Below are 23,345 nucleotides of genomic sequence, written 5' to 3' on the forward strand. Positions count from 1 at the left end.
ACCACCCCTACTCTCACTACACAAGCGGGTTTGTCTTTAGGGCGGATCGTGACCTGGGCAAGGGGGTAGGGCTTTACGTCTCCATGGACGCAACGTATGTGCACCCTTGTTTTAGGGACATATTGATTAGGGTTTACCAGGCGGGTTTGGACCACGGATTGCCTACACCCGGAGTCTAGCAACGCTCTTACCATGAAGTTATTCAGTCGTATACTCACGTAGAAGGAGGGCCCCATCTCTGCGGAGTACAGAACGGTTCTCGGGAGATAGCCCACTTCCATCGGTTCCTCCGTTGGGTGCTTCCTGGGACAGAGTCGGGCGATGTGGCCCCATTCACCGCACTCAAAACATTGCGGTCCTCGGGTCATCGGTGCTTCAGTTCTCCATGGTTTGGGTTTGTGGTGCTCTACCGGGACGAAAGGTGTTTCTGTTCTCCATGGTTTGGGTTTGTGATGTTCCACAGGGACGAATGGTTTCCTATCAGGTTTACTTGGTGGTACGGGCTTCTCAGTCTTCAGGGGTGTTGACTGTTTGTGGGGCCTCTCATGTTCCCAACCCAGCCCACGGGGTTGCGCTCTGACGTAGTTGGCAGCCATCTCTATGGCTTGTTCAATGGTCAGTCCCGAATGCTGTCTTAACCACCGCTGGGACCCATAGGGGAGAGCCTCCATAAACTGTTCGAGATATATTCGTGCAAGTATCTCTTCCTTGGTACTGGACTCCGATTGCAGCCACTTGTCCGCCATCATTTTGAGCCGGAAGAACAGGGTCTTTGGGTTCTCCCCTGGCGTTCCCTTCTCCCTTCGGAAGCGAACCCTGTACGCTTCGGGGTCCAACCCCAAATGGTCCAGTATGATAGCCTTGACATGGGGGTAGGGGGCGTTCCCTGCAGGATTAGCCACCTGGTACGCGAACTGAGCCTCACCGGTCATCAGGGGGGCGAGGAAACAAGGCCACTTCTCTTCGGGCCACCCTAGGGCTCTCGCCGCCCTTTCAAAGTTCATCAGGAAGGCGTCGGGATCGTCCCCTGGAACATATTTTTGTAGAGCTATGCCTGAGGGGTGTGGCGTATGTCCACGGGGGTCCGCCTGCACGACCCCGGTTGTTGGCGGTCCCGCTCTCTGGATGCTGTCTAGTTGGGCCGTGACAGTGTTTTTAAACAGGTCTCTATCGGCCTGTGCTGCGTTCCATTGCCTTTCCACAGCCCACTCTAACTTCTCCTGCCCCTTTATCAGGTGTTGGATAACGGCGTCCATCTTGGGATCACAGACGGACTGCGGTGGAGATCCCACTTCTGACACCACTTGTAGCGGGGTGGGTGACACCGGGGAAGGAAGTGAGTCGGAATGCTGGAAAAGTGCTTTTAACGAAGGCTTTATTTTTAGGTATGCTTTCTTTCGCCTGCTGGATTGTCTTATACGGGCAAACTCATCAGTCTCCGTCCTGACACCTTTGGGGAACACGGATATGTCCAGGGTGGCTCTGTGACGTGCAGGTGTTGTGGCTGCCAGAACGTCGGGGTAGCCGTTGACCTCCAGCCGTAGTCCGGGAGTCAGGAAGGCACCACCGGAAAATGAAGGGAGAAAAAGAAGATTCAGGAGGAGTGTTTGATTCACACTCGTAAAGGGAGAGGGAGTGAGGGTTTCCGTACCACAGTGCTATATACAGGTCGAGGTGACGGAGTGCCCGTGAGGAAGGGGTGCAGGGAAACGTAAGGCGGAATACAGTGAGCGGTTCACCCGCTCCAACCCGCCCAGCCCGCTACCTTGCCCCGTACCTTTGTCAGCCACGCCCCTCCAGTGGGTGCGTGGCAGGGCGATACGTGAAAACGTTGGCCTCCTGGCTTGTCGTCTGCGGTAGTCTCGTCTCTTCTCCAACCCGTCTCCGGCTGCCTCTCCTCACCACGCTCGATCTCCGGGGAAGTGTTCTCCGGCGTCTTCCGGGATCCTCCTCCTTTTGTCGTGACGTGCTCCTCCCTGGGAGGAGACTCTGCAGTGTAGCTGTCGGCATTAAAGGTACAGAGTCCCGGCACTGTCTCTTCGCCCCATGGGTATGCAAACTCCGGGTTGGCCCACTCCTCTTCAGGCACCGTGGCGTGAGGCTGGAGGGGGTGAGAAAAGGGCAACATAGGTACCGCAGACCACCAGTCAGGCGTAGTCCTTCCCTTGTCCATGTCATCATCACAGGGACGACCCGCCCCGTCACATAGTCCTTTTTCCCCTGTCCCACTCAGTCAAATCTTCTGACCTGTAGGATTTGACCACTACTTAGGGCTTGAGGGATAGGTCTATGTCTAGTTAGCCAATGACTAACTTTGTTTTTTAACTCTAGTTGGCCCTCAAATTTCCCTATACCTAAGGTTGGAACTCCTATCATGATCACGGTATAGGGATAGTATTCCGGTGGCAGGTCAATACGTAGGAGTTTACTGACTGGGGCTGGGCTAATGGGGTGATCCTGTCGGATGTTACTGTTGTTGTTATTTAGGACCTCTGCTGCCCACTCGCTCTCGCCCCTTCCCTCTATGGTATCTGGCCCAATATTACTTGGCGGCACACTTAGGGTAACTGTCACGTCTGGGCTCATACACGGTGCCGCTGATGATGCCTTGGGTGGCTCCATGTGTCCCTCAGCTATTGTTTTCGGTGGCTGTAAGAGTTTAGGCAGTTTACTTGGGCCTGATGTTACAACTCGAGTATTCTTATTAGCGGCAGGGCGCGGTTGCTTTGATATGTTTGTAAGAATAGCCTGGGTTTGAGGGGTTTTAGCGCACTTTAACAACATTTCGTTGTTCTGCATTATAACTTCTTCCATCTTATCTACTTTCTCGGCCATCATTTTAACTCTTTGTGTCAGGGGGAGTATGAGGGACTTCATCAGGTCCTCAATTTTCCCCTCGATAGTGTCTAAATAGGTGTCGTTGCCACTTGCCCTGTTGGTCAGCTTGCTGTCGGTGATGACTATTTGGGGGTCTATACTATTCTCTATGAATAGCAACTGGCTTTGATGTGCTAGTCTATACTTAAGTCTATGTTTATCGTATTTCAATTTTGCCCTAGGTTTCTGTGTCATCCTCTCCCTCCTCCTGGTTGTCATGGTGCCTATGTTCCCTATCCCTTGAGTACAAATATTTGGGAAAGTTATGCTGTTGGGAGTTCGAGAGGCTTCCGCTACTACTACTACCGAAGCATTGGTATGTGTAGGAGATTCTGCGGTTGACTGGATGTTAGGTGTTGTGGATAGCCTGCTTGCCCGGGTAACAAAGTCAGGTGGAGGAGTAATACTTAGAGGGACTAACTGCCTGTTCTCTGTGTCCGGGAAGCCCACAAATGATTCCATAAGGATGGAATCTTGAGAGTATGCTGTGTGTGTGGATTTGTTAGCTGTTACAAGTGCATCCTCAGCTTTCTGCATGGAAAGACACTTACTTGGGGGCAGTGAGAGACGCCTCTCTGTGTTTTCTATTGCGTTAACAACGACTCCTATTGTTTGTTGGAGCATTCGATCAATCGCGGTCAGGGTTTGGAGGGGAGTGGTAACTTGGGTCTTCTGCCTAGAGGTAGACCGAGTCGACATTGGGGTGATCTTACTTTTGTTCATTATAGTGGTACAGCGTCTTACTGACAATATAGATTTCTCCTGTTCAGGGGAAGTGCAGTTTACAAAACTTAAACAGATGGTACAAATAGATGTGTCTAATAATTTTTCGGTGGCTGTAAGAGTTTAGGCAGTTTACTTGGGCCTGATGTTACAATTCGAGTGTTCTTATTAGCGGCAGGGCGCGGTTGCTTAGTTATATTTGTAAGAATAGCCTGGGTTTGAGGGGTTTTAGCACACTTAAACAACATTTCGTTGTTCTGCAAGAGAACTTCTTCCATCTTATCTACTTTCTCGGCCATCATTTTAACTCTTTGTGTCAGGGGGAGTATGAGGGACTTCATCAGGTCCTCAATTTTCCCCTCGATAGTGTCTAAATAGGTGTCGTTGCCACTTGCCCTGTTGGTCAGCTTGCTGTCGGTGATGACTATTTGGGGGTCTATACTATTCTCTACGAATAGCAACTGGCTTTGATGTGCTAGTCTATACTTAAGTCTATGTTTATCGTATTTCAATTTTGCCCTAGGTTTCTGTGTCATCCTCACCCTCCTCCTGGTTGTCATGGTGCCTATGTTCCCTATCCCTTGAGTACAAATATTTGGGAAAGTTATGCTGTTGGGAGTTCGAGAGGCTTCCGCTACTACTACTACCGAAGCATTGGTATGTGTAGGAGATTCTGCGGTTGACTGGATGTTAGGTGTTGTGGATAGCCTGCTTGCCCGGGTAACAAAGTCAGGTGGAGGAGTAATACTTAGAGGGACTAATTGCCTGTTCTCTGTGTCCGGGAAGCCCACAAATGATTCCATAAGGATGGAATCTTGAGAGTATGCTGTGTGTGTGGATGTGTTAGCTGTTACAAGTGCATCCTCAGCTTTCTGCATGGAAAGACACTTACTTGGGGGCAGTGAGAGACGTCTCTCTGTGTTTTATATTGCGTTAACAACGAGTCCTATTGTTTGTTGGAGCATTCGATCAATCGCGGTCAGGGTTTGGAGGGGAGTGGTAACTTGGGTCTTCTGCCTAGAGGTAGACCGAGTCGACATTGGGGTGATCTTACTTTTGTTCATTATAGTGGTACAGCGTCTTACTGACAATATAGATTTCTCCTGTTCAGGGGAAGTGAAGTTTACAAAACTTAAACAGATGGTACAAATAGATGTGTCTAATAATAAAATTAATATGTCTCTAATGACCCCGTAGATCAGTCAAGAATGTAAACAAAGAGTCACCTTGGCAAGAGTCCGGAGGGCGCGATGGGACCAAGGAGAATGGCCCAGCCCAGTCTCTTAGAGCCTCTGAGGGCTACAGAGGGCCCTCCCTTTGCCCGGGCTTAGCCCGGCGACGCTCCCGCGCGCTCCCGCATCGCGGGGGTGGGCCGCAAATTAAAGCGCCTCCGGGCGCAAAGATGACGTTGCGGCGTTCCGCCACTGGGGAACCGCTAGGGAGCCTGGTCAGTGTAGTGCTGCAATCCCCTCCTCGGCGGCCCCTGAAGGTGATGAAGTGCGGCGGCGAGGGGACCAGCAATGCCCAGGAAGCAGTGTCCGTCAGCCAGGTAGGAATATATGACAGTCCCCAGAAAGTTTGAAGCAAACACACCCTCTGCCGGGGTGGGCCGCAAATTAAAGCGCCTCCGGGCGCAAAGATGACGTGGCGGCGTTCCGCCGCTGGGGAACCGCTAGGGAGCCAGGTCAGTGTAGTGCTGCAATCCCCTCCTCGGCGGCCGCGAAGGTGATGAAGTGTGGCGGCAAGGGGACCAGCAATGCCCAGGAAGCAGTGTCCGTCAGCCAGGTAGGAATATATGACCGTCCCCAGAAAGTTGGTTGGATGTTCATTATATTTTAATCCTTTTGAAATGTTTTATTCATTGTAATTTATTATATTGTTGTAACTTTATTCTATTCCCGTGAAAATTATTTCATGGAATGTCAGAGGTTTACATTCGCCCATTAAACGCCAGCGAGTTTTTAGACACAGACATCGCATGCATACAAGAATCTCATTTAACAGATGAGGAATCTGCAAAACTGAAGAGAGGATGGGTGGGAGAGGTTTTGTTCTCCTCAGGTGATGGTAAGCGTAATGGAGTCGTTATTCTTTTTCGTAAGTCCCTGTCTATTAAACTCCTATCACATTGTCATGACCAACTAGGAAGATGGGTATTTCTTAATTTTCTGTTAGATAATGTACCAGTTTCTTTACTGAATATTTATGCTCCTACAATTGGCGACCCTTCCTTCTGGTCCTGGCGTTTTAATAATGGTCTCCTTCTAGATCCTGTCTTTTCTTCCTCATTCACTTCCTTTTTTACAGAGTATTTTACTCTTAATCAAACGGACGATTTATCCTATCCCACAATTTGGGAGGCATTTAAAGCCTCAGCTAGAAACTTTATTATTCCTTTTGTTTCCAACAAGCTTAAAACAGCACGCCAAAAAACACAATTATCTTCTCACTAAAATTAAACATTTGGAACATTCCTATTACTCCTCCAAATCGAAGGATTGTTTATCTGAACTCTTAAAAATCAAATTTCAATTTATTCAAGATACCACCAATAAAGCATCTAACTATTTATAAAGTCGAGCGCGAAATCCTACGGCGGCCAAAATAAAGCTGGAAAATTACTAGCTAACTATCTAAAAACCAAACAGAATAAGCTTAATATAGAATCTATTCATGGCTCCGATAATTCATTAAAATTTAAAGATGATATCTTGAATGAATTTCTTCACTTCTACAAAACACTATATACTTCTGAGACCTTATCGTCTGATAATTCCATCTTTCAATTCCTTTCTAAAATTCATCCCCCATCTGACTCTCATCCGGATTTGTCTTGTTTGGAACTGGATATTACCCAAAAAGAACTTCACGCTGCTCTTAAAATCCTTAATAAGGATAAAGCTCCAGGACCAGATGGTTTTATGGTAGAAGATGTTACTCAATTTGCCTCTTTATTGATTCCCAAATGGCATATCCTTATTCTTTCCTTTTTAAAATCTGGAGGCTCCACTGGTTCATTTTCAGATGCCCTTATATGTCTCATTCCTAAGGATGGCAAAGATTCTCAACGTTGCAAAAATTACCGCCCTATTTCTCGGGTTAACGTAGAGTATAAAATCTTTTCAAAGGCCTTGGCGCTGCGCTTAGAATTTCAATTACCAGAGTTGTTAGGGTATGAACAATCCGGCTTCGTTAAGGGAAGACTTATAACTGATAATACATGTTTATTTTTCGACATCCTCTCAAAAACCTCACACGTATCTCACCCTTTGGCTGCCATTGCCTTGGATGCAGAAAAGGCATTCGACAGAGTTGAATGGCCTTATCTCTTTAATACACTTAAATGGTTTGGCTTTGGCCCCAAAATTCTTGCTTTAATTTCTATCCTGTACTCTAACCCAAGGGCCGCTTTCAATGCCAATGGGAGCATTTATTCCTATTTTACTCTTGCAAGGGGAGTCAGACAGGGATGTCCTCTTTCCCCATTCCTTTTTATTATTGCTCTGGAGCCTTTCTTACTTAGAATTAATCAAAACACAGACATACATGGCTTTACTTTCCAGGATTCCACAATTAAAATGGCAGCCTATGCTGATGATGTTCTTTTGTTTTTATCAAATCCCCAAACTTCCTTACCTGCTTTTCTGGCCGAGGTTGACTCTTTTGCATTGGTATCTGGCTATAAATTAAATAAAGATAAATGTGAAATCTTACCCTTGACAAAGTATACGTTCAGTGCTAATTTCACTATATCAGTTTTTTCTTGGAACCCCCAATCCATTAAATATTTAGGTTTGCATTTTTCCCCTTCTATTCCGGGAACAGTGTCACGATGTATGGACAAATGTATTGATCGGCTGTCCTCCTTGACGGCAAAATGGCACCCTTTGTATTTATCCTGGTGGGGCGCTTGGAAACCATCAAAATGATGCTTTCTCCCATTGTTCTGTACACACTTTCCAACATTCCGGTCCCAATTCCCCTCAAATATTTTAAGAAAACTAATTCTATCTTATCTGATTTTCTTTGGGCAACAAGAAGTCACGTATGTCTACTCGCAAACTAACTCGCCCTAAATCAGAAGGAGGGATAAACACTCCGGATTTTACTCTTTATCATAAATCTTTTCTTTTAGCCCTATCTTCACGTTGGCTCTTAGATTCTTCTACAAGTTGCCCTCTTTGGACAAAGCTCGAACGATCTTTTATCTCCCCCTTTTCCTTTTATGAATACCTATCCTTTACGCGTAAGACGCAATCTGTTTCTACTCCTATCCTTAAGTATACCTCGAAAATGATTCCCGCTCCTTCCCTCATGTCCTTTTATGAATTTCCTATTTGGCATAACACACACATTTTAATCAATAACAAACCCTTTTTTTTGGAAATCTTGGCATTCCCGGGGGATTATATGGGTTCATTAATTATATTGTCAGAATTTACTTATGCCCTTTGAACAGGCGAGTGTTGCTTTAGGTCTTACTTCTTCCTTCCGCATCAAATACTCCACTTTAACACAAGCCATTCAATCTGCCCACATGCAATATACAATCTCCCTCCCAGACACTCTTCCTGTTCTTCCGCACGTAGATACTTTGTGCACTCTAATACTTCGTGTTTCTAAGGATTCTATTATTTACAAGTGTTTACTCTCCCCATCTCTTCCACGAGACAAAACTAAAATAGAATTATCCTGGGAAAAAGATCTGGATATCTCCTGGACTGTGGATCTCTGGAGTAAAATATGGCTGAAACTTAGGAAATCGTCTAGAGCTGCTAACACAACACAAACTCTCTTCTTTATATATAACAGACTCCTACTCACTCCTTCCACTCTACATACATATTGCTCCACCATCTCACATGCTTGCTGGTCTTGCTCGTTACCACACGCTGATCTACTTCACATGTTATTTACATGCAAATTTGTTCGCCATTTTTGGGATCAGGTTTGGTCATAAATTAATTCCATTTTTCACTCCAAACACTCCTTCTCTATCCTGCATATTTTTTTGGGTAGCTTATCTCCTATTTGGGAACATACTCACATACATGTAAGGATTATTGATCTATTGTTAGCAGTGGCCTTCCAACAAATTACCAAAAATTGGAAAGATTTTACCAAATCATGGTGGTATGCTATTTGCTAGAATCATAGATTAGATACTACCTTTGTATATCCACAGCATTTAGCACCCAAACGATTAGATTTGTGGGAACCGGTTACACTTTTCATTGATGCTAGTGCTAGGCGCCTTTCCTCATCCACCCCTCTGCAACAAGAATTAACTAAACCTCCATGACTTCCTTCTTTGTTTATATATACATTTCTTTAGATTTTTCATGCATTATAACATTTTACCTATTTTGTAACAATCTCTTTCTCATTTTATCTATGATTCATGATAAAGTTGTTGTCACTTTTTTAGTTACTATTAGAATACTTTTCTATTCATTAACTGCTTCCAATCTAACTGATTCATTACCTATATTCTCAATATTTTTCTTGTTTTTACTATATTGTGTACCAATGTGTTATTTTATATTAATAAACTTCTTTTTGAACTAAAAAATAAAGAAGAATACACGCTGCAGTGACCTAATTTTATGTATAGCAATTTATTAATGATGAGGGCAAGTTTCAGCATTGCACACCTTGATTAGCTCCACCTACGAATTGTCTCTTTAACTCTCTGCCTTTCATAGCTTTGATAACAGTCTTCATAACTTTTAGAAAGCAAGAAGTTAACTTTCTAAAGTCACCCTAAAAACAGGCCTCCACCACCACACTATTACAGGACCTAATATTCAAGCATCTGAAACCCAGTCGGAAGCAGTATTTTCGAGGCTCACTTAAGTGTGGGCAGAACGAAAATAACACGTATCATTGATTCTGTTACTGACCCACTTAGACGATTTGAGCATTCTTGGCTATTTCCTGACCTGTGAGACTAAAGCAATATCCCATCAGTTCTCTCTTCTGCGCTAACGGCCAAGATTGTTTCAGATAGTCTGGAGCGGTTAGAGTATCATAAAGTCCAAGAGGATACTCAGCATAAGATTTTTTCCATTAAGTCAACGATATTAATTGATGTCAGGTTTGCCTGTTTTTTTGTGCATATTTTATATAGCACGAACTCGACCCGAAGGTATTGGAGCGCTTTACATGAGCACCGTATTTACATTACACATTCAGGCACGGGGAGATTAAGTGATTTGCACAGAATCACAGGATGTGGATGCGACCTTGAAGTTCGAACCCTGGTTTCCACCACCAGCCTTGGGCGTTTATTCACCTGAAAGACCCTTATTCCAGAGATCCACAGCTAATTGATGTATTATTAAGATTTTTCCAAGTAACAAGTCCACATAGGACTACCTTTCTTTATTGTGACTCACAAAAAGTGTATCAGAGTACTAAGCCCTGCCCGACTAAGCATATTACAATTCAAAAGGAATCCGGCTTGAAGTAGTAGGTTGCAATTTGAACTCTAGTGGTAGCTGTGATCAAGAAGTGGGGTTCAGAAGTCGAAATGCAGAATGGCAGATGGTTATTTTGAATTTTCTCTAATGTAACCCAAAATTTTGCATGTGCCTAATAATGAATGGGCAGGATCCGAAAAGCTCTGAAAATGATGTAACTAAAAACAACTTGACTTGGTAATATTGAAATATCAAGTAAATGGAGATGGGCACAGCAACCAGCCCAGCAGGCAGAGTTCGAAATGGCAAGCTTCCAAGGCACAACACGCGGTGATAATCCCGCCTACAGCAGCAGAGTAAAGGTTCTTGTAGACCTGTGTGCAGGGAGCGGGGCTAGCAGGGAGAGCGGGCCAGGTGGATCCAATCGGCCAAGCAGGGACTCCTGGGAGATGGAGTCCCCGCACACACGCTCGCAGCCCTGCCCTGCCCCTGGTCACCCCTGGATCAACAATAGAGTGCTCCTCAGTGACGCGGGACCCGCGAAGCGGGTACCGCGAGCAGTAACTGGAGATGGGCACAGCAACCAGCCCAGCAGGCAGAGTTCGAAATGGCACGCTTCCAGGGCACAACACGCGGTGATAATCCCGCCGGCAGCAGCAGAGTAAAGGTTCTTGTAGACCTGTGTGCAGGGGGCGGGGCTAGCAGGGAGAGCAGGCCAGGTGGATCCAATCGGCCAAGCAGGGACTCCTGGGAGATGGAGTCCCCGCACACACGCTCGCAGCCCTGCCCTGCCCCTGGTTACCCCTGGATCAACAATAGAGTGCTCCTCAGCGACGCGGGACCCGCGAAGCGGGTCCCTCAAGCAGTAACTGGAGATGGGCACAGCAACCAGCCCAGCAGGCAGAGTTCGAAATGGCACGCTTCCAAGGCACAACACGCGGTCATAATTCACATTTAAAATGTAAGATCGCAGGGCAGGGCGCTGATATATAAAATAGGGCATTCTACATATTGAAGTTGCTATGCTCTCACAATAAAATGAAGTCAAAGAGATTGTTCAAGCAGCAGACCTTGTTAGACTTTTCCCTGAACATGCTAGACGGAATTAAAATCTTCATTTCCTATCGTGCTTGTAGAAATGTTATAAAATGGCTTCAAAGTTATTTTCTATAACATTTTGTATATCTGTTTTAATGGTGAGTTCAGATAACTTGAATGGAAACCACGCTCAATAAAAATATTCTTTAGGGTTGCCTGAGATAGAATTGTCTTAAAACCAATTTTGTCATTCATCAAACTTCCCGAGTTAAAAACTCCTGGGACAATCACCCGCCGCTGAGTCTAGGAAGAGCAAATATGTGATAACTTTTGGCCAGTGAGGGCCGGTGCAAGTAAGAGCGATGGGCAGTGGGGCAGGGGGACGAAGGAGTCAACAGATGACGAGTGAAAATAATATTCATAAAAAGAAAACCACTTACCTTGAGCTCGCTGCATCACCGATTCGGTGATGCAGCGAGAGCAAATCGGTGATGCAGCGAGAGCAACGTAAGTGTTTTTCTTTTTAAAAATGTTATTTTACCTCATCGTCGTCTGTTGACTCCTCCCCTCCCCCTGCCCCATGGCCCCACCACTCTTACCTGCACTGGCCATACTTGCTTGAGACCACTTACCAGAGATTAACCATCTGGAAGTTGACAAGAACAGTTGGCAGAAAGAATTGCAACTTTACCAATACCTCGTTTCACATGGAGTAGAGAAGGAGAGCTTCTCCTATTCATTCTCATGACATTCACCCAAACAGAAGTAAAAACCAGTTTTGTCCATGTCAGATTCGAGGAGTACTCATGCAATTAGGAAGTGGATAAATAGTAGAAGGGAGTTCTGGCTAGTGGACGTTGGGTTCTGTCAACTTGAAACAAGGGCCCCTTCGTAATTTTGCAGTAAAACAAAGAGGACGGGCTGCAAATGAAAATAGCTAGGTTTGGGTGGTAACATTTTTCCAAACTATAGATAAAGCTGCCACCTGAACCACCACCTCCTCAGAACAATCCTGAAACTGGGAAGGTCATTCCTGGACAGAGTGCTTCTAAAAAAAGGCCCTGCCAGAAGAATACTCCTGATCACTGCTGGAAGAAGAGGGCTCACTCAAGGATTCAAACGATTTCTAACTTCTGCTGACACCAAGGATCAGACCTCCTATTTACCTTTTTTAGGAACACAAAAAGCATTCTTGGCTCCAAGAGGACCCAATTAATAGCAGAACGACTGGACCATGTAGGAAACCTGGGGGCAGATTTATGAAGGCCTTGCGCCGCCGGTGCGTCATTTTTAACATGGGAAAAAGTGACGCACCGGCGGCGCAAGGCCTTCATAAATCTGCCTCCTGGTTGTAGAGAGACTGTCTACTCAGAAGTCTGCACAAAGGAGGTTGGCCTGCAGAGAAACAGAATTAATTTTCCCAGCAGTTGGGGACCAAGGTCCTGATTAAGAGCTTGGTGGACAGGATTCTTTGTCACAAACTCAACAGATGTCCTGTTCGCCATATTACAAGTGCCATGGCATATAATGCACTTGTAATAGGGTGGAGTGCATATCCATAATGTTTGAAAGGAGTAGCCTGTCCACCATGCTCTACATGAGGCCCTAAGCCTGAAGTGTAAATATTTGTCTGAAATGACCTGCTTGGCATATCTAGATTGAACTCGATTGTGGCCAGTGGTTTTTAAGTGGCACTTGAATTTGTTTTAATATTTATGCCCTAAACATCTACAAATTTGTATCGCAGGTTCCCCATAACCATATTTAATTGATCTTGATATCTTCTTGTTCATGACGTTTTCTCTACTTGTTTTTGTTGGTTTGAACATTATATTGTGCTGTGTTTTAACTAATACATTCTTGTTACTGTATGCACTTCTCTGAGCTTGCCTGTTGTTTATGCCATAGTCACAATGGGTTGAGCAGACATTCTCTCTGAACTGGGCTTTAATCTAACCAGAGTAGGTTTATTGAGTTGGTGAGGGTACACCACTCCAAAGTAATAACTTAATACCTTACAACTCCCCTCTAATTTACCTTTGTAAAATTCAATTAACCTTAGGCTGAACTCTCTGTGGGGTGTTATGATTGGTAACTTCATCATGCTTTCAATTTATATACGCTTCTACAACACAATGCAAACCTATTATTCCTAGTAACATCCTGGTAAATCATTTAGAAGGGAACAATGGTTCCCTAGGAACATATTTTCAATACTTTCAGAAGTATGGACAATGCAAACTCCAAAACAGATTGAGTCCATAAATGTAGAACCCATATTAAGAAATTCCCCAAACTCTGCAATAGTACAGTACTCCAAGCACAGCGATGTTAAGCAAATCAAAACAGCATTGTGTTTATAAGACGAGGTAGGCAATAAAAAACTGGATAAGATAATCAGAAGGCTGATGGACTTGTTACAGGCAACTTTTTTGTTAATTAGAGTAGTCAGGCAGTTACAAGTATCCTCCATGGGTTCAATTATGTTTTTCCATTTTATACCGATTGAAGGTCAGCATCAGAACAGAGAGAAAATTGCAAGCTCTTTGACAGCGATTAGTAAAAGCGAGAGGGTTAATCATGAAAAGAGATGGGAGTCAGTAAAAAATGGTAAACCCGATAGCAATAGAAAAAAAGAACTCACTGCACAGCATGCTGTCATTATGGGGAATACACAGAAATAATATCCTGGAAAGAGTCTTGATCAAGAGGAATCTCAGTCAGAAAGAATCATATTCAAGATTTGATTCTTGCAAAAGTCTGGCTCATTCATGGAGGTGAGTATAGATATTACACATTTATTAGGGTGCAATTAGTCTCTGTAGGAAATAGAATTATTATGCAGTGAGGCTGGTTAACCTTTACTATGTAATACTCTCACAATACCTCAAAATAGGTCCTTTGGATTCACACTAATAAATCCCCAACTCAGTACTCAAAATGTGGCACAGATCAGTCATGCGTTACTGGAGGAACATGTGTTAAGCATTTCAGAATACAAACATTGCTGATAAGTAATTGACATGACTCAAATGAACTCCGACACCAACTTATAAAAATAAAGCGGATATTCATATAAATGTAGACACCAAAATAAAGACAATCAGATGAGTATAATTTGAGTTATGTATTTTCAAAGTAAAAAATAAATCAATGCAATTCTATGCTTCAAAACCTTCACTTTGTAGGCAATAGTAAAAAACAGTGGTAACAATAAGTCACTTGCAGGTCGAGTTGTGTGGAACCCACTGGGGGGTAAGGCAATGCAGGTACATTGACCAGACCACAACAGTCTGTTGAATTTTACCTGGCTTGTAGAGTCTGGGTGCAGAGTTGTCCTAGCTGTCCCTGGTGTTGAATCAAGAGCTGCTGGGGAGCTGGCTTTACCACTCAGTTGGTGCTTGTAAAGAAACAGATGAAAAAGTTGACAACAGGCCACTGAGGGCTGAAGGTGCTGCAGATTTCCCTCAAGTAGCAGTGACCAACAAGCCTTGTTAGCATTAAGGTCAGCATGAAGTCATTTCGACGTCTGGAGATCGGGGGGAAAATGGTAGCCACCTGAAATGTGCTGGGAGTCAGAAATATATTTACCACAATACACTGGACAATCTACTTTTGGGCGATTTCTTGGCGGGCCTGATAGCCAGTGATTCTTTGGTTCTGAGACCATGCTATTACCAGTAGGATGCAGGGAACTATTGCCACTAGCCCAAGTGAGTCTTTAGTTGCCTTTGGCTCTCAAAAGGGCTCTACTTTGGTCCGAGATGAGTCACAGTTGTGCAGTTGCAGGGTGGTTGTCACAGGTGCAGTGTATTGTGCCTTTGTTTAGTGCAGGTACTGGAGAGACTGACTTGGGTCTCTTCTTTGTCCTTTGTTGCAAGTGGAATCCGATCTGAGGTTTGGGTTAGACCATACAGTTAATCTGCCCATGTTGTGACTACATCTTGGGCATGTGCCGCATTTGCTATTAAGAACCCTCTATTCTGCCACTGTTAAAAATCTCAGACACCTTCCTTGGCTGTATAGACCAGGTAGCCCACCCTCATCCGTGGTTAACCTTCAGGGGTTGTACATCTCCTGATTACATAATGTTCCTAGCTGCCCAGGTGCAAATATGCCTTGCGGAAGGGGAGTGGCTGTTTCCACCTTTGGGAGGCTATCTGGATGCATGTCAGAGGCTTTCAAGCTTACTTCCTTGCTATGCTACTTCACTAACCATCCTGTTAGGGAGGGAGGATTCACCTTCTTCTCAGCCAGGCCTTTATTTCTGACTCCTGGGAGTGTTCACACATCCTGGCAACAGGAAAAGCTTGGCATCCAGGTGTCAGGATTCTGATCCAGCAAGCAGAAGAACCAGTATCCTCGGGAGTGAAGAGAGAGCCTCCACTCACCCCTAAGGTATAGTCAGCCTCGACCAATAAGGCAAGCTGAAGGGTGAGTGATACCCCCGGGAGAGAAGAGATTACTCTGGACCACCAGGAAGAAGAACCTGCTGAGCCAGCAGGGAATACGGGCAAAATCTGGAAGCTGTAGTTCCCAACACTGCAGAGTGTATGAAAACAAAACAAAAAGAGAAATAGAGATTATATAAAACACTCAGTATAACAGTGTGTCAGATATTATTCTACACATAGGTCAGTGAGTGCAGGTTGTGTACTCTCCCAAACCCACCTAGGGTTTATGTAGCGTTCACCTTGCAGAGTGGTCTCTTGAAAAAATAAATTTCAGGCAAAATTCAAAACACCCACCAAAAGGTGTGGAGCAGGTTTGAAATACAGACACAGGCAAACGTCTGCCTCCGGGGTTTGAACGAAGTGGCAGCACAGCAGACAATCCAGGTGTTCCACACAAAAAAAAAATAGGCAGTGCGAATTGAAGAAAGCTTAATTAAACAAATCTATATGCTTTCATGTATGCACTTGGAGGAAATATTGTCTGAAGAGCAGGGTTTTGAATGTGCCAGGAAGTATGGCGCCTTGCTATGTTTGCATTTGATATGTTTGCTATAACTGTGACACAGTGCAACCAGGTTAGGGAAATTACCCTATAACCCCTATAAGTGTGTGGGTAGAGACCTGTACAAATTTCAGAAAAACGAAGTCCCGGGCACACGTTACAGGGTAAAAACAATGGTTAATAAAGTCTCTTGCATCTGGAGAGTAGTCATATAAGGTCCACTAAAGTGGATTAGAATTTCTTCAATTATTTACTCTTTATCATTAAAGATTATCACCCATGGAGCGATTTTTCAAAGACATCCACGCTTTCACATACAGTCCTAAAGAAGTCACGGGATACTTCCCATTGTGATGAAACACGTGTTGGCTGGTTGTGTCCATTAATGATAAGGATTAAAAAATTCAAGAAATTCTAAACTACTTGAGTGGACCTTATATGACAACTCTCCAGATGCAAGAGACTTTATTTACCATTGTTTTTATCCTGTAACGTGTGCCTGTGACTTTGTGTTTCACTTGGAGGAAATGTCCGAATTATTTTAAGGAGAGCGCTTTCGAGGGAGAACACGGAGTTCCAGTAAAGCCCAGCTGTGACTACTAAAAGAGAACTGAACGACTTGAAGCACAACCTCGCGCTATGTTACTGGGATTAAAGAAGCCGCACGACAAAGAAAAAACACAGGAAGGATATCAGCTTCTTCCCGCAATGACAGCTAACGCCTTATCCCAGAGTTCAAGGCAACGGCAGAGTCTCTGATCATGGGAATTCGTGCAGTCAGGAAACACATAATTAGGAGGGGCGTGACCTCGCGCTGAAGCCTCAACAAAAAAGGGAAGCCAAAAGGAAATCAATGGCAGTTCATAAAAAAAAGGAACATACAAAGTAATAACAAAAATAAATGACAATGCTTCCTCGCGCTACAGGGAACCGGGTAAAAAGCAGGAGAGAGATAGGTCAGGAAAGCCACTATACAGACGCTAGGAGTGGGATATCTAGCTCTGTGGCAAAAATGAAAGTTACCCACACTCAGGTCAAAAGGCACGATGCAGACTTTCAATGCAGGCGAGGCGACATCCAGCTGTATGAATTCAACCAGGGAAGAGACAGGACAGAAAAGCAATGTCCAGCAAAATGGAGAAACTCAAGCACCTGAGAACGGGGGCGGATTCCTTTTGTAGCCTTGAGATCAGCTGAGCATTGTCTCAGAGCAGCATGGGATAGCACACAACCTGATCACTCGCCCAATGCCTGACGGGAGTGATAGTGTTGTCTTAGGTAATAGGGATAAGTTGCAAGAAGCGTGACTTGTAACAACAGGTGGGCAACCTCTTAGGAAGCCACCTGGGTGAATGTCACATTAAACCCGACAAAAAATGATGTCAGGGGTGATGAGACAAACTATTTAATACCAACCATTACATATTTCAGTCAAACGATAATGGAGCAGGCAGCCTCAGGCGTGTCTGTGTGCTAGCCCATGTTTCTAATGGCCCAGTGGTTAATTTGTTAAAAAAGAAAGTGCCAGGGCTCTTGTCAGGAGGCAGATTGCACCAGTTCATTTCTCTGGCCAGCCCTTCCTAAAAAAGAACCAAGTACTAACCATGAAAGTGGGGAGACGATATGGTGTAATGGCCCGAGCTGCTGACTTTAGTGCTGAGGGATAAGGTTCCAGTCTCTGCGTCAGCTAAACATCCTGTGATTTTGGGCAAATCACTTAATCGCCCCATAAATTCCTGTGTCCTTAACTGGTGCTCATGAAAAGCGCAGGTGTTGATGATTAAGTGCCAGTGCTGAGCAATGGAAACCACAACCTCAAATTCATCTCGCCTTCAGGAAACAACCCAAGACCTGGCTGTTCGAGCAGTAGCATACCCCTCCCCCTAAGCGCCTTGAGACCCTCCCGGGTGAGTAGTGCGCTATACAAATGGCATGATTGATTGATTGAAATTAGGCACTGCTATGGCCCCCTATTCACTTATAGTAGCCCTTAATCAAAAGAGGCTACCATAGGGACATATAAGCTTATAATTATATTTCCACACTTTTAATTTAGTGTACCTGCCTCCTGGGCTCAGGAGCCCTACCTTAGTGGTGACTAGCATATATTAATCTCTTCCATGCTCATGACGAGCCCAGCTCTTCATGAGTCACAGTAGAGCTGTGCTCATGACGAGCTGGTCTTGGCATAACTGCTGCGGTACACCCACGCGTGATTGATTTCCGGCCTGCGCAGGCGAAATATTCAGTGGGCAGAGTCATGACGAACCCAGCTCATCATGAGCACAGCTCTACTGTGACTCATGATGAGCTGGGCTCATCACGAGCACCGCGGCCCTCCCGCGCCGTGGGGAATTACCTCAGCAGCGCAGGGGTTAAAAGTAGTGCTTTGGCTTTGCCACACTTGGTAAGGGCAAAGTCGAGTTTGAGCAGTATGCATTGCTCATGTAGCCTGCAAAGGCAGGGCTGCTGTCCTCTGTTTACCTGGGTCACTCTTGGTGGAACAATCAGTGCTTCAGGCCCTGGTGACCCGTTTAACTCTAATTCCCAAGGTACCTCTGGTATCACTTATCAGGGACTTAAAAGAGGACTAAAGTCTTTGCCAATTGTGGTTACCGATTCAAATGTATCACATTTAGGCAGAGAGCACTGGAACTGGGGCCTTGTTAGCAGGCTCCAGTGCACATTGGCAGTGATAATTATCAGCATTGGGGTACAAAGTGGAGGGGATGACCATACAAAATGTCACTTTCTTACAGTCTCAAATCCCTGAAAGACAAGCAAATACTTAAAAGAGGGGTTAGGCCATCAATCAACGTAATGCTTTGCATGAAAGTGTAAAGTGAAAGAATACACATGTGACAACAACCAGGATATACACACATACAATTACTTAAAACCAGCTCTAATGGTGCTGGAATGGTATTTAAAAATAATATTTTAACACTGGCACTCGCACTTTTTGTACATCCAATAAATGTAAAGGTCACAGAATAATTTTAATTCAACTTATCTAAATCAAGTGTAAAGGCCTACAAAGCATTCTGATGAAGGAAGGCTGGCGGCGCAAACTGCCACTGTCTCCCTCTGAGAATTAGGAATATGCTGGAAGTGGCAGGCTCTCTTTAAAAGGATGGCGTACACAGAAATATGGAAATGAGGAACTTAAAAAGCTGCTGGTAGTGTGTAGAGGAGGAGCATGCATGAACACCGATGTGGGAGCAAAAACATGGAGGGAAATGGATGAGAATGCCCCATCATGGTGGCCAGAGGGCAGTCTGTAGAGACTTATTCAAATGGTAACAGAAGAAGGGTGCACATGTGTAATTCATAATTTAGGCTAAATAAGGAGTATTAACCATCCCGTTTGGGGCCAGGAGATGGACTAAAAAAAAATCGATACAAAAAAAGGCATAAAGTATATGGGGGAATCAATCCTTTTTTTTGTTTAAGAATTTTTATTGAGTTTTTCAGAACAAACAAGAGAAAATAGAAAACAAACCAAAAAAAAATAATTAACATAAATACCAGACCAATAAAACAGAATATAAATAATATAAGAGCAAATACTGTAAAAATACAATAGTATTAAATGCTACCTGAAAAAGAGGGGGGATAACAGAAAAGAAGGGAGAAAGAACGTACAAAAGAAATAGGAGGAGGATAGAAATGTATAGGATGAAATATGGTGATAGATTCCACAAAAAGGAAAGGATAGGATGAATTTAAGACTTAGGTGCATGTGAAGCAAGATAAGATGTGAAAGGCAACCAAAGAAGAGCAGATTTAATTTTTGGGGATAAAGTGGAAGAAGAAACAGTAGCAATTATATGTTCATCACAAATAAAATTCCATCAAATCAAAGAGGATACTTTGGAATTATCTTTCCAACATGACATAATAACTTTAAAAGCTAATGCTATAAATAGATCAAACAATAAAGATATAGGAGTATCAACACTAAAATCAGGTGAAGATGAACCAAGAAAATCATTTTGCAATGATAACGTTAGATTACAATTGAAAATGTTCATACACGTAGACCAAATAGAACTCCAAAATCTCAAAACATTAGCACAATCATAAATTTGATGCTTTAAAGTTCCAGTGGAATTAGAACAAGAACAACATAGAGGAGACGAGGTAGGGGAAAACTTGGATATACAAACAGGAGTTATCACTGCTCTATTATAAATAAAGTAGAGCGATTGGGTAATACGTGCAGCGGCTGAAATTTTGAATAACTTGGGCCATAATTTATCCATATCAGAGACAGGTATTGTAAAAGATAAGTCAGATTCCCAGGCTAATTCAGTAAGGGATTTAGGTCTTTCAGTAGCATGTAATGAGAACAGTTTATAAATATGAGCTGCTTTAGATTTATGTTCTTGAGAAATATTATATAGTGGTGTAGGTGGAGTTAGTGAAGCGGAGACATTGGAGAGATCGAAGGTAGTTAAGTGAGAAAGCAGAGCTGTTGAAATTAAACTATATTCCTCAATGAATGTATCTGGTAAATGATATTGCTGTTGTAATATAGAAAAAGGAATAACAGAATTCTGGTGAATAAGTTGATAGACAAAGATAATTATATGGCGAAAATAAAAATCTTTTAGTAATGATCATTCAAAAGAAATCCATCTATGAATAGGAGTGTCACCAAAATCATAAGAAAGGGCAAAACATTGTCTGATTAAAAATGCATCATGGTAAGCTTTGAAATCAGGAAAGCGCACACCTCCTTCAAATTTAGGGCGTTTAAGCTTTGTAAGAGAAATGTGTGGGTGCTTTTTATTCCAAAGGAATTTTGTGCAAATGGAGTTGATTTGTGAAAAATATGACAAAGGGATTCGAAAGGGTAACATAGATAATGTATATAGATTATGAGGGACAATCATCAATTTAATGGTGTCAAGTCTACCCCACCAAGACAAATGAAGAGGTGACCAGGAAAGTAAAAGAGATTGAATCCTATTGATTAATTCATTTAACGTATGCGTAATTGTAACAGGCGAAGTAGCAGAAAACCAAATTCCAAGGTATTTTATTTTAGTAGGACACCAAGTGAAATTAGTATCTTCAAACATATATTGGTAACAGAGGGAATTCAGCGGTAGTTCTTCCGTTTTTGAGAAGTTCAACCTATATCCCGAAATACTGGAATATAATTTAACCTCTTCTAAAAAGGGAGGTAGGGAAATAAGAGGATTAGACATATAAACTAATATATCATCAGCGTAAGCTGACATTTTGGTTTCTACGGAATTATGTATGAGGCCAGAAATATGAGAGTTAACACAGATACGTTCAAGGAAGGGTTCAAGACATATGACAAATAACAGGGGAGAAAGAGGACAACCTTGACGTGTACCTCTAGATAGTAAGAACATTTTTGAAAAATGGCTACTTACAAAAATACTAGCACGGGGATGAGAATATAACAGTTTAATATATGAAATATAAATTGGGCCAAATCCAAACCATTGAAGTGTTCTAAACATGAATTGCCAATTAATTCGGTCAAAAGCCTTCTCGGCATCTAGGGACAGCGCTGCTGAAGGGGATTTAATGTTCTTACTTAATGAAATGACATTGGCGAACAATCAAGCATTTTCTGCCGTCTATCTGCCTTTAATAAAACCTGCTTGATCAGTTTTAACCAGTAAAGGGATATATTCTCAAGACGGGAGGCAAGAATTTTTGCGAATATCTTACAATCATAATTGTTTAATGAACAATCATTTTTACAGAGGGAATGGTCTTTTTCAGGCTTGGGGATAGGAATAATCAAGGCTTCCTTAAAGGAATTAGAGGCTTTAGATTCAGCAACACAGGAGTTAAAAAGTGCCAAAAGTTTGGGAATGAAAATAGTGGAAAAGGCAGAATAAAATTCAACAGAAAGGCCGTCGGGTCCTGGCGCTTTTGACTTCTTTAAAGATTTAATAGCATAGGATATCTCCTGTACAGTGACATCTTTTCCAATAAGTTGAATTCATCAGTTAAAGAAGGGGGAGTGGGGAGGCCAGAAAAGAAGGTATCTAAGTTTTGAGGGCAGGGATTTGTATCATCAGAGTAAAGTGACTGGTAGTAATCATGAAATACAAAAGCAATGTCCTCATCTGATGATCCAATAGTATTTGTGGATTCATTAAAAATTGGTCCAATATTTTTATGTTCAGATTTAATTTAAAAGCAGTTGGCCAACATCTTACCAGCTTTATTTTGACCCCCATGATATTTAGATTTAATTTTACGAAGAACATTACAAGCATCAATGGAGCTAGTTTATTAAGCTCAGATTTGGCCTTAATTAATTCATGAAGTGTTGAGGAGGATTTAGAGGTAAAATATGTATGTTCCAAAAGTTTCAGTTGTTGTCATAACGTTGCATACTTATTACAATCAGTTTTCTTTTTTCTCGTTACATATGAAAGAGTGAAGGCACGAAAAGAGGCCTTAAAAGCATCCCAATTGTTAGATGTAGAGGTGTCAGAGGGGTTATTAAGTGTGAAAGATTCATTAATAAATTTAGTAGCTTCTGTAATGAAAGGGGCATCAGTCAATAACAAATTATTTAACTTCCATCTACTAAATTTGGGGGAACTCAAGGAAAGGTCCAAATCAGAGAGCACAGGTGCATGGTCAGAGGTGAAAATAGAACCAATCTCCGATGACAAAAGCGATGGGAGAAGGGATTTACTAATCGAAATATAATCAATCCTAGAATGAACGAGAGGCAATGGCAGATTGAAAGGCTTTGTGGTATTTGTCTGGATTACATTTACATTTGGATTGTTTGTCAGAATAGGGATCTAACCACTGATTAAAATCACCAGCAACTGCAATATTCGGACAATCAATAGAGGCAAGTAAAATCTTGATGGAATTACAAAATTCAGGATCAGGTTTGACAGGGCCATAAATGTTCAATAGAACAAATTCTTTATTTTGTATAACAACTTTAGCCATTACCCATCGTCCATCAGTATCGTTGTGGGTAGACAAAATGTGTACATGTAATGCTTTATGAAACAAAATAGCAACACCTCCCTTATTGCCAACTGAGGAAAAAATACAACTTGACCCACCCATTGTTGATTTAATTTGAGCAATTCAGTGTCATTACAGGAAGGAGATGACACATTGGAAGGAAACAGCTGGAGGGAGAAAAACACCATATACAAGCTAGGATAAAAAAATACTCCATAAGACAATAAACAGCACTAATGAACACATGCAACATATGAAATAAAGCAAAAAGGAGAAACAACCACAAAAAGAATGAAAAGAGATAAAAAAGGAAGAATAGAAGAAAGAAGAGATAGATCA

The sequence above is a fragment of the Lissotriton helveticus genome, chromosome 4_1 (assembly GCF_964261635.1).
Source record: "Lissotriton helveticus chromosome 4_1, aLisHel1.1, whole genome shotgun sequence".
NCBI lineage: Eukaryota > Metazoa > Chordata > Amphibia > Caudata > Salamandridae > Lissotriton > Lissotriton helveticus.